The 12,651-nt window shown below is 51.6% G+C and overlaps 1 protein-coding gene across 2 annotated transcripts in view; it reads right to left on the bottom strand.

Moving 5' to 3' along the window:
* Nucleotides 1-12,651, bottom strand: part of HSPA12A (heat shock protein family A (Hsp70) member 12A) — a 129,925-nt gene that overhangs the window by 102,825 nt on the left and 14,449 nt on the right. The gene's annotated exons all lie outside the window — the stretch shown is intronic.

The following is a 12,651-nucleotide window of genomic DNA, read 5'->3' as shown; positions in this document are numbered from 1 at the left end:
GATTTGACTTTATTGGCTTGTGCGTTTGTTGATGTTAGTGACCATGGGCGCTAAACTCCTCAAACACCCGCTGTGTTGCGCTCCACCAGGGCTATCAACGTGAGGAGGAAGGGCTGGGTTTGCAGGCAGTTATTAAAGTGGGCCTTGGGCACAGGGGGCAACATCCTCCTCCCTCCTGTGACTCGACAAAGCCTGGGGTGTCCTGCAGGTCTCAGGTTTCCAGAAGGGGCTGGAGGGCTTTCATCCTGCACCGGAGCTGCCCTCCCTGAGCCCCTGGGCTTCTCAGCTGACTTCACCATGGTCTCCATCCCCTCCCCTCCCCTCCCCCAACTGCCCCTCCCCCTCCCTGCACCCCTAGGCCACAGCAAGACCCCTCAGCTGGGGCACCAGGGGCACCGGTGGCGAGAAATGTTCCCATGTGTTCCTACGCAACAACATCAAGTGCGCGTGTAGGTGTTCTGTGTTTTACAAACTCTCCTCCTTGGTTGTTATAAGATTAAAACAATTTTCCCCTCAGTAAATGCTTCCCTTCAAAACCACTAGAAGCACATAATTCGCCAGCGCATTTGTGCCTTCTATTTTCTCGGGTCTGGAGGAAATGTGATTGTGGGGCCTGCTTCCTCGGAAGAGACCAGCGCCGAGCAAGTGATGGGCAGGAAGAAGTTACGTTTCAGTGACAGCTCTGATCAATGTTTCATTTATTTTGAGGTTCCAAAAAGACGGGTGAGCATCGTCGGTCCTTGTGGGAAGGCTGGGAGAGGACGTTTCGCGGTAAATTACTCCTTTACTCTCCGTAAATTTAATGGGCACTTTCATTAAAACTGCAGGGAATTTTAAGGTAGTTCTACCCCTATTTTAAAACTACAGTTGAGTTCTTTTTTAATGCCTGGGTCATTTTTGCTGCTGAGATATCAACACATTGCAGAGACGCGGCCCATTTTATTTTCCTGAACCGTGATGGGAAATTCACACACACCTGAGGACACAGAAACATTATTTAAAATCACAACGGATTTTGAGCAAAACGTATACAAGGGGAGAAAATGAAAAGGCTGGCCCGGCTGATGTCGGGGGGGGGGTACCAACTTGCGTTTGTCCTTGAAGAATAAATTCACCTGTCACTGATCAACGATGCCAGTCTGCAGCCGTGCGGCTGAAAAGGCATTCCTGCTGACTGTAAACTGCGCCATTTATGTGACTGTTTACATAATTACACAGCAAAACATTGCAATCTTTTGGATTTAATACATGTTTTAACAAGCCCTTCAACTATGGTGCAGCCTTCTATAATCAAATCTAGCCTTTTCAATTAAAGCACAATTAGAAAAGGTATCATGGTGTCACTGTTACACTCTGCCACATGAAAAGAATTGCTTGGCTGGAAATCGGAGCTCCCCCAAGATGCCTGAGCTTAAAGGCCACATCAGACCACCAGGGAGGGTGGCCAGGCTGGGAGCCTCGGGTCCTGCGTGAGACGCAGACCCCATCCTGAGGCCACCCCTGGTGGGCGACTGAAGGCAGCAGTGGAAACCCAAGAGGCCGAGGGAGCTTAAAGATTCTGTGGCCCTGAGCCTGCCCCCATTGCTAGCAAGCATGTGGTGGACCAGAAGGCGTGGGCACCTGGCTACCAGGTAGGGACCCACCTCACCCTGGCATTAGTTACAGCATGGTGGGTTCTAGAGGTAGAACTACTTAAGCTCACTGCTTTGTTTTAGAGACGTGAGACGGGCTCACAGGACATACACGACTTGCCAGAGGCCATCGTGTTAGTCATGTTGTCAAACAAAGCAAAATGTGCACCCCCGACTACCACCCCCCACTTCAGGGTCAGGATGTGGTTGGAGCAGATACACGAAGGGGTGCCAGCTCAGAGCTGAGGTGGCCCTCAGGGAAGACGGTTCTGATCCAGCAGAACACCTCGGTGACAAAAGTCAGACATGGAAGGAAAGCTGATGTAGTGAGTTGAACGGTGACCCTGCCTCCCCCCCCCCCCACAAGATATGTTCACATCAAACCCCTGGAACCTATGAGCGTTATCATATTTGGGAAAAGGGTCTTTGCAGATGTAATGAAGTTAAGGATCTTGAGAGGAGGAGACCACCCTGGAGCACCCAGGTGGGGCCTGAATCCAGCGCCAAGTGTCTTTATGAGAGACACACAGACACAGGAGATGATGTGAAGATGAGGCAGAGACTGGAGTGAGGCAGAAAGGAGCCAGCAGAGGCCAGCAAGGAGTCTTCCTTTGGCCCCGCGAAACTGTGGTGCCGCCCACACCTCCTTGTTGAACATCTGGCCACCAGAACTGTGAGAGGAAGTTTCTGCCGCCTTGAGCCACCGGGTACCTGGTACCGTTACAGACGTCACAGTCAACTGATACAGCCGGCGAAATGCAGTGGCCGCCTGCCTGCTCTGCTCTCTCACACGGTTACGGACTGAAAGTCCGTGTCCCCGAAAATGCACACGTTGAAATCCCAGTCCCCACTGTGGTGGTAGCTGAAGGTGGGGCCTTGGGAGGAGTCACGAGAGTGGAACACCCATGACGGGGTGGGTGGCACTGTAAGGGGATGAAGGGACCAGGGCTCTCTGTCTGCCAGGCGAGGACACAGGGAGAAGCAGGCAGTTTGCAACCTGGGAGAGGATTCTCACCAGAACTCGACCGGGCTGAGCTCTGACTTCTCGCCACCAGGACTGCGAGACCTGGGTTTCTGCTGGTGGTGAGCCACTCCGTTTGTGGCGCTTGGTTACGGAAGCCCCCGCCGAGACAGAGGACGGCCAAACACACTACATCCACGGGCAACTCTGGCTTTGGCTGGGCTCGGTGCAGGAGGTGGAGGGAGGAAGGGAGGAAGAAGAGAGGGTGAGATATGAAATCTCGGGCTCTGCTCACGGGGCCCTGTGAGCTGGCTGTGTCCCTCCACCTTATGGTCACAGCTCTTCTCAGGGCACCCTCCCCAAGGGACTCTCTGTCCCGGGTCCCAGCGCTGGCTCCCTCCTCTCGCCTGTGCAGGCTTGGGCCGCATCAGCCCTGCTGCTCCCAGCCTTGGTCCTGCCTAAGACCCTGCCCACACCTTGGACAACAGTCCCTGTTTCTCAAACATCCTCAAGGTAGTCAAGTTGAGCACGCCATGTGTATGCTGCCAAGACCCGGATGATTATGGTTCGTGGAAGTCGTGGTTCTTCTATGGCCCCATTTACTCCTGGTGGGTCAGTGGATCGTCACCATTTCTCTGCGACATAGGGGTGGTGGAGGCGACTTTCCCACTCTGCCCACGAGAGAGGTGAGGCCCAGAGCGGTGAGCTGAACCTACGGTTGTTACGCTGCGAGTCTGGAGCACAGCGGGATCCCAGTGCAGCCTCAGGCCCCTGTTCCAGCTCCTCCCTAAGCTGTAGGCTGGGGGTGGGGGTGGGGGACTGGTCCGTGGTCCCCAGGCTGCCAATGCCTCCTCGGTCACTGCCATGGCAGATGTCGTTAATCAGTCACGACACTCTTTCAAACTGAGTGTAGACTTTGTCCTGGGATCTCTCCCAACACATCTCTCCAGAAGGCCAGAGGCTCCTCCAGAATGGGCGGGCAAGTGTGCCCTTCCTGCCAGTCTACGGGCTTTCCTATGCCCTGGCTGTGCCCTCCGTGGTTGCCCAGACACTAGTCCTGTGGGTTCCAAGGCGACAAGTCGGTATCTTTCCTGTGGGGAGAGAGTGCAGGTCTGTGATGATCTGAGGGCCTCCCAGCCCACAGAGGAGCCACAGGCTCTTCAAACCCAGGCCAAGGAGCCTTCCGTTTGGCTGGTGCGGATGCGTGGCGAGGGTGGTCTGGAAGGAGGAGGAGGAGGGAGGGTCAGCCTGGTTAGGGGTGGGAAGAGAGGGCAGAGTCTACTGCCCCTGGAAGAGGAACTTTATGGGGGTGGGGCTGGGAAAGGGGAGCAGCCAGAAAATCTTTAGGACATTCAGGTGTCAGCAAAGCAATGTAACTTGGCTTCTGTTGATCAGCCCCAGAAACCTTCGGTGGAAACCCACAGAACTGCGGTTCTTTTGAGGGCTGGTGTGTGTTTTGGATGTAACACGGTATGAGGCTGATGTCCATGCTGGACATTACAGTGACCCCACCAGCACGTTAGAGGTGCTGGCAAGTCCTGTGGCCGAGACCTGCGGGGCTTCAACACAGCATTTCCCTAACCCCGTTTATTTTCAGAACCTCTTTTTTCAGTTTAAATGACTGATGTCCACTGGACTCTTGTTTCACAGAAAAGTTTCGGGTGTCATTTCGACAAGATCCACTTTCTGCCATCTTTCTTTATTCTAGTCATGGTTTAAGAGTCCCTCCTTGGGAGGACAGATGGCCTTTCAAGTGCAGACCATCGTTGACTTTTGCACACTTGACGGTCTGCAGCTCACTCTCTTGTACAGTGTTTACGGGTCACCGCCACTGTCTTTCACGTGTCATATTCAGACTGCCCTGCAGCAGCACAGGGCAGGGACACAGTGGGGCCACCCACCCGTTGGATGGTGGTCCTCCAGCAGCTGGTGGGGAGGGGAGGCAGGTTAAGAGGGACATTTAGTTGGGGGGAGGGGGAGGGAGACACCAGAACAAACCACCACTGGGCCTATTCATAATTATAGCTCTTGTCTAATGGGGTTCCATTACTCCCTCATACATAGAATGCACCTTGCATCCTCATTAAGACAAAACTCCGAGGTAGGCGCACCTGGAGTCAAAGCCAGATCTGCCTCTTTCTAGCATGAGTTTGGTCAACTTCCTAAATCTCTCTAAGGCTCAGTTTCTCTGTTTATAGAAATTGGGATGAAAATGGCATTTGTGCTGTTAGGTAAAATGAGGATTAAATGGAAGAGCCCAGTAGCGTGAATAGCCCGTTGCCCGGCACGTACTAAATGCTCAACCAAGGTTAGCAATGATGACAACATGATAACCGTGATCATGATGATCATGGTCATGATCATAATGTTTTTAGCAACACACTTCAACAATACAGGGGACTGCCTGCAGAAGAAATGTATCAATTCTGGGATCCGGGAGGAGTCACGGTTCATGGATCTGCTGTGCCGGAGTCTTGAAATGCAAAAGCTCTCTAGCGCCTCTCCAGGCCTGGCCCTGCCACTGCCTCTGCTCTGGAGACCCTCTCTCCTGCAGAAAGGGGATTAGTAAGAACAGGTGTAAAGACACTCGCCCTGCCTGAGGCCTCCTCTTGAGCATACACAGAACTGGGGGGAAAACTGGAAAAGGGGGACCACCCCCAGAGAGACAGTGGGCAGCGAGGTGAAACCCACCATGGCAGGAACCTTCTCTAATTGCAGCGGGCCCTGGGCAGGACAGGTTGGTTGGTGGCGGGGAGAGAAGTGGAAAGCAACGGAAGACACCACGGGGAGGAAAAATGTGCACTGAGTAGCGAGTGTGTCACAGACACCTCCAGCCAGACGAAGGCAAATCTGCAGTCGTGAGCTGTGCTAGTGGCAGAAATGAGCGGTTTCTTTTGTTTCCTTTCCCCTGGCTAGCGAGTGGCATACCCAAAACTCCACTGCCAGGCCCTCGTGCTCAACACCGTTGGTTTTCCCTGCCTGGAGGCTCCCCGAAGGCCCTGCCAGCTCCCATCACAGGCTCTTTCTGAAACATTTGTATCATCTGCCCCCTGACAGAGGGACAACTGACTGTAGAAGTCCTGGAAACCATTGTTCCCCTGCTCAGCTGGCATCTCCAGAGGCAGGGGACGCCTGGCCTGGTCTCAGGCAGCCCCGCACACAGAGCAGAGGATGTTGGCCACGTGCCAGGCCAAATGATGCTCCAAATTATAGTCTGATCCGTGCACTCTCAACCTTTTCTCGGAGGCCCCGGCGTTTTCAATAGCACCAACCCCCGACTTCACAGCACCCAAATCATTTCACTGAAGGAGTGAGCATAAAAGGTGCCATCTTGCTAGCCCGAGCCAGCTCTGAAGTCTAATTCGAACGGCTTGTGTGGCCGTGGGCTCCAGGAAAATCTGCTGCTCACAGTAAATGGGGGGTTTGCTTCTTTTCCGAGGGACAGAGGTCTCTCTAACGAGAAAGGCCAAGGTGCAGGTTCTCGAAACCTTGAGTTTTGAGCACATGAATTAAAAGACTCTTTTTGATGCTGAAGGTTACAAATTGCTTCCAACTACCCACCTGCTTGTTTCATTGCAACTGAGCTTATTTTTCTGGTGGGAAAAACAATCCTTGGACTGTTTTTTGTTTTGTTTTTATCCTCACCTGAGGACATTTTTTCCGCTTTTTGTCCAGATAGAGTGGGAGGGAGAGAGAGGAAGAGAAAGAGAGAGAGAAATATTAATGTGAAAGGGACACATCGAGTGGCTGCCACCCACACAACCCAACCAGGGCCGGAGACAAACTGCAACCGAGGTACGTGCCCTTATCAGGAACCAAACCTGGGTCTCTCTGGACCGCAGGCCGACACTCTAACCCCTGAGCCAAACCGGCCAGGGCCCTTGGACTGTTTTAAAACAATTTCCAAACTGGTCAGCGAGGGGTGGGGGGAATCCAGCCACCTAAAGAAAGCAGAACTGAGGCTGTTTCAGCAATGCCAGTCATGACATCTGTGTTTACTACCTCTCCTCCCTTACACACATCAACTGTCCTGTTGAATGTTGAAAATGAAATCTACAGTTGCCAGCATCATCTGAGTTGATTGTGCTGGACTGTATTCCAGAGTCAGGAAGGAACACAGCACTGCAGGAGCCATTCCCTCTTCCCCATTCAGATTTGTTCATTTCATATTTAATCACTTCTTTCACTGATTGCCCAGGGAGACACCCCATCTGCCATTTCTTTGCCCAGGGATCTGGAATAGAAACGTCCACTGTTGGTGGCTTGTGGTTTTCCACAGCTCCCTAGAAGCTTCTGAGATACCCTTTTCTCTAATGGAGGCTTTGTCTGCAGTGAATGAACCCTGGCTACCAAGTCGACTGGCTTGCTCAAAACAACGGCGCTATGGAGAGAATAGGAAGGAGGTGCCGAGCGCTAACCCCAACACAGCCATCTGCAGGAATCTCTGCGGGGCCCCTCCTGACGCTGAGAAGTTCAGGGACAGGCTGGTCTTCCGTTCACTCCTTCCCGGGCCTGGCAGCGGAAATCCAGTGGGCGGTGCAGCTCCCACATCGCTACGCAACAATCCTGAGATTTCACTGTGCTCCTACACGCCCAGGGATCTGTCAGGCTGCTGGTGGAATGAAGAGAAGGGGAGGCTCGAGACCACTGTTGGAATATTTCAGGGTCACTCTCCCCAAAAGAACCTCTGCCTCCAAAACGCGGGTCATGCAGGATCACTTGCAGAATATGAAGACGGCGTAGGATCATCTCTGCTGTCCGTGCAGGAATCGGAAGCAGCAGCATAGGCTGCCCGGGTCAGACACCTGGCAGTCACCCTGGCTCACACGGCACATCAAATTAGGCACCTGATCCTACTGACCCTACCTCCGCAACGACGCTCATCTCCAGGTTCTGCTCCCTCTCCAGTGTCTCTGCCGGCTTCGCCTCGCCTCTCACCCGGGCTACCACACCAACACCCCGGCTGGTCTCCCTACTTCCTTCTTACCACTGAGTTTCTCCAAATAGGAACAAACCTGATTACGTCAGGCCCTGCTGGCTTGGCTCCGAGTTAGAGCATTGGCCCACAGACCGAAGGGTCTCAGGTTCTATTCCTGGTCAAGGGCATGTCCTTGGGTTGCTCACATCAGTCCCCTTCCTCTTCTCCCTGAACTACAGAATAAAGTCTCAACACCCTATCCTGGCAAATGAGCTCCGTCCCAATCAGGACCTTCTGAGCCTTGCTGTCCCTGGTGGCCCCTTGAGGGTTCTGCCTCCGCCCAGGGAGACAGGCCAGGGCTGGCCCCAAAGCGAGCCACCTTTCAGGGGAAGCCCACATCCCCGCTGGTTGTTTTCCCTACTCTGCTTGGTCGTTTGACACCGAGTGTGACCACAGCGATGGAGGGATCTCCGCACGCTGCCCCCACCAGAGTGCCGCAGTGTGCCCCCGCAACACACGAGCACAATGGCCTGATGCTCCAGAGGGACAAGTGTACCTGTCAGCGACGAGAGACATGAGAACAAGGAACGTGGCAGTATGCGATCCGTGAATCAAGGTCTGTTCAATCCGTGTGAAAAGCAAAACGTGTCTTGATAGGACAGAAATAAAAAACAAAGGAAGATAATGGATGCCAACTGGCGGGTTGGTTACGTGAAACTCTGTACACCTGCAAATGTTTAAAAATAACTCACATTTATTGGATGCTTCGTTTGTGCTGGGCACTCTGCTAAACACTTCACGTGCATTAGATTCTCCTAAAACCTAATGAGGTGGATACTTAACATCATTCACATTCCATAGTACAGACCAAGAAACTGGGGTTTAGAGAAATCACATAACTTTCTCAAGATTATAGTCTAGCAAATGGCAGAGCCAGATTCAGATGCCAGTGATCTGACCTCAGACTCACGCAAAGGTCCCCCTGATGTCTGTGGAACGCACAACTGAACGAGTGGATGAGTGTGCACTCAACTGCCCACACTAGAAAAAACTGAGCTTCTCGTAACTGGCTGGTTGCTTCTTATCCTACAAATGCTCTAAATCTAATGTCACTCAAGACAAAAAAATTGGATCATGTCAACAGCACAAAGAGCATTTCTTTGGCTCCCACTCCCATGAGCCACTGGGAAAATCTTCCCCAAGGGGGACTCAAATAGCTCCTTGGATGAGACTCTCCACTGCCTCCCGTGGGCCAGGCTTCAGTCACCCACAGAGCCAGCCACAGGCCCTCACCACTGCAGGCAGAACCCACTCCAGTCACTTCCAGCCACCTGCCCGCTGAGCTCACTGAAGCTGACTGGCCCCTGCGGCCGCCGCGCTGCTGCTGTGTCCACTTCGAAGGTGTGGAGCCGCCTCCCCGGGTACAGGCACTGCTCTCATGCAAGTGCCACCGGCGTGGCCAGCACCAGGCTCACTGCCTCTGCTGGTGCTGCGGTCACGTCGCTGGAGCTGCTCACTGCCGGGTCAACACCTTGGAAAGCTGGCCCAGCTCCCATCGCGCTCTCGGTGGGTGGTCGTGTGGGAGCTAGGAGCCTTTGTCTTTGTTTGCTCAAGCCTCCAGATGAGGGACAGACTGAGCGACAGGACATCATGAACTACTCGAAATGACCTCCTCCAAATAAAGCTTCGTTCTGGACCGTAGGACTTCCTGGGAAGTGACTTGGTCCCTCAGATTCCCGGAAAGCCCACCTCTTCCCAAGACGTCTCCAAATCCCCCAGGGAAGCAGCGGAGCAAGCTGGGCCCCGCTTCCCACAGCACCCGCCCCTCCCGCCTGCTCGGCCTTGTCCAGGCGGCTTCCTTCTGCCACTGGCGGCTCGGAACCACATCTGTGCTCATCTTCAACCATTCACAAGACCTCACGATGCGCACTGGTGAACTCGCCTGGCGCCCGACTTCGCCCTCTGTCCCTTCCAGTCTGTTTCATATATATCGGTCTTGTTGTCGCACTGCATTCTGCCTGAACGGCAGCAGTCTGATGGTGGCTCACCGCCCCAGCCGGGCCGGCTGCGCTCAGGTTGCCTCCACTGCTCTCAAGCCGCTTGACCTTGAACATGCAACTTGAGCCTTGGAGTCCTCATCGGTGAAGGGACATCTACGACGGCGCCTTCTTCACGGGGTGGCGAGGATTAAATGATATAACAAGCGAAAACACTTACACCTACTGGCACACAAAAGGCACTCGATAGGAGAGGACGTTTATTATCGCAATTATTACTGTAATTGAGAAAACTGTGAGGTTCTGTAGGGGGCACACAAGAGAGAAAGGTCCGTCTACCCTGGGATTCCAGGAGAACTGTGGGGAGGAGGTGGCGTAATGAATAAGTGCTTGTCCGGAGAACCATAGGGAGAAAGAGCATTCCAAGCATAAAAAAGAGTTTGTTCAAAGGCCCTGAGGTATGACACATCTTGGCAAGTCCCGAGAGCTGCCGGCAGATCAGCACAACCAGAGTAAGGGTTCAAGGTCAAAGAGAGCGAGATCTGAAAGAACCACTGAACAGCCTTAAACAAGGAGCAAACGAAATCATATTGGTCTTTCAGAAAGCTTTAGGGAGCTGCCCCCTTCCAGGATCACCATTATGATGATCAGTCAGCATGAATGCTGCTGGAGTACATTAATGCCGCAAAACACAGGACTTACTGTCATTCACAGTTCTTTCGTCTGTTCACAAGTCTTTGAAAGTTTTTGTTTTCTTGTTTGAGTGTTAACAATGAATTGGCTTATTTAGTTATTTATTTTGGCTGGTTTAGTTGCTGCGAAAGGTCTTTACCACTAACATCTTCCAGATGGGTTTTATTTATTTTGGTAAATACTCATCTTCCTAACCACAAGGAGAGTCGTAGGTGGCCGCTTCCTGGCATTCACCTTCGAAGCACACACACAGCAATGGCAGTTTTGTGGGTCAGGACTGGGAGATGGAGGCGGATGTGGGAGGCAGAGCCAACTTAGGGGTTAGCACTGAAACTGGAAGTCAAATCATGTCCCAGGATAACAGCAGCATGAATTCAAAATGAAAAGAGCACGTGCTGTGACGTGAAAGGGAGGGACAGGCTTGCAAAGTCCATCTTTTGGGGAAAGTTAATGACAAAGGTGGTCCCTGGAGGGGAACGTTGGAGACAGACAACTGGACTGTTTGAATACATGTGGATTCATCTGTTCGCTTACCACTCCTGAGCTCAGCCTATTAGCCAATTCTGTTAATTCTCTTCGTTCATAAATGTCCCGGGTACTGAGAAACTAACTTGACCCCACAGAACAGCATGTGCTCTCCAATCAGGAAGGACCCAGAACAGCAGAAAGGGAATTCACTGCCACCGGGCACTCACTGTGTCCCAGGTGTGCTCTTGTATGCTGCCTCCAAACTTAATCTTCATGACCCTCCTTTGATCAAATCAGCAGACATGAGCTGTCTATTTCTCTGGCCCAATTTTCATTGTCCCATATGCAAGAAGATGGAGGCAGCAGGTGGGAAAGGGGTCACCGGGTAAGGGAAATAAAGCTAAAAACTTCAGTTCAGACACCCATCACTCGACTCTCCCTCCTCCTTCCCAGAACGGTAATCTTTGTGTCTGATCTTAGATTTTTCACCAAACAAATATTGCTTTTTTTTTTCCCCAGATCACTTTTTCCTTTTAACACAGCATTGCCCCCCAAATGTCCTCGTCATTCCTCGTCTAACAGACCCACTAACGTGCTCCATTCGCATCTGTGTGTCTGTGTGCTCGGGTGCTGGTGTGTTGGATTCAGGCACAAAGAGGGAGGGCGTCATCCCTGCGGAACCTGCCAGTCCGCATGTCAAGTCCGGAATCTGGACACACATCCTGTCACTGCCACGGGTGCCTCTTTGCATTGTAGTCTCTGCAGCCTGGGGCTGCTGAGCATCAGTGGTATTTTGTTTAAGTTGTTAAAAAAGCAAAAACGAAGAAAAGTAGCAAACAAAAATAAGCTGATCCTATCAACCTATCATGTGGTACTCAAACTTAGCATGTGGTTATTATCGTTAACTGAGAAATTCAAACAGCATTATAGAAACACAAAGTGTGGAAAGTAGCAAGATTCTTATCAAGCATGCTTTGTTTCTTGGACAATGATTTTTCTCCTGAAAAATCAAAGCAAACAGTGAATTATTTATTGAGCACCTACTATGTGACAGGTACTCTAATGCCAACTGAATGTCATAGGATTTGTTTTTATTATTGTTTTTTTCTTCTTTAAAATATTTAAAGCCTTGATCAGAATGCTGTAGCTGTTTTCTCTTCAAGCAAATTTATTAGTTTGAATGCCTTCAGAAGTTTAACACTGGTGACTATGCAGAGTTTTCTGGGTCTTTCTTGTTGTGTTTTGTTTCTACTACTGTTTTTTCCCCTTAAAATTTTCTTATCCTCCCCTCTGATTTGTAGGGAGAAAAAAAATCTAGCATCTGGGTCTGAGACCACTTGAAATGTCTGGGCTGGGGATTGCTAATGACCTCCCAGAGATAACCCAAATTGCTGATTTAGCAAAGCCCATTCTTGACCTTGACACAAGACAAGACAGGCAAAGGGGAAGGACTTGGGAGGGAGCAGAGAAAGAAAAAGGATCATAGAGGCGCTCAGATCTCACCAGTCCCCTCCCCCATTCAGCAAACACCTGGCTGAGTTGGAAAACATGACCGGTCCAACCTTCCTATTGGCACCAATTGAAGCTGTCAGCTCTCGGCTTGTCACCAGTTGCACTGGGAGGCCCCGGGCAGCCACAAGAGCCCTAATTAGGCAGAAATGACACTTCTACAACTGACCTGCCAGGACCTTTGGCAAACCATTTAACATCATTAGTTAACATTTTTTAAAAGTGTGAATGTAAATGAACAGCCAGTGGCTTTCAATGGAGTTTGTCGGTGGCATCCCCCCCCCCACACTCTTTCTCTTTTTACATGAATAGTCCACTTGTTTTCTCCAGGATCGGAGGGAGGCACCGGGGAAGAAGGAAGAAGCAGACCAGTCCTCAGAGGACAGACATGTCAAAGCACAAACAAGCTCAGAAGAGCCGAGAGACCACCTCTTCCTGCCTTATCTGGGCCCAAACAGGGCAGAGCAGGGGATA

The sequence above is a fragment of the Molossus molossus genome, unplaced genomic scaffold, assembly GCF_014108415.1.
Source record: "Molossus molossus isolate mMolMol1 unplaced genomic scaffold, mMolMol1.p scaffold_m16_p_17, whole genome shotgun sequence".
Lineage (NCBI taxonomy): Eukaryota > Metazoa > Chordata > Mammalia > Chiroptera > Molossidae > Molossus > Molossus molossus.
Note: the sequence above shows the minus strand (reverse complement) of the source record. Positions and strands in the feature narration are given on the sequence as shown.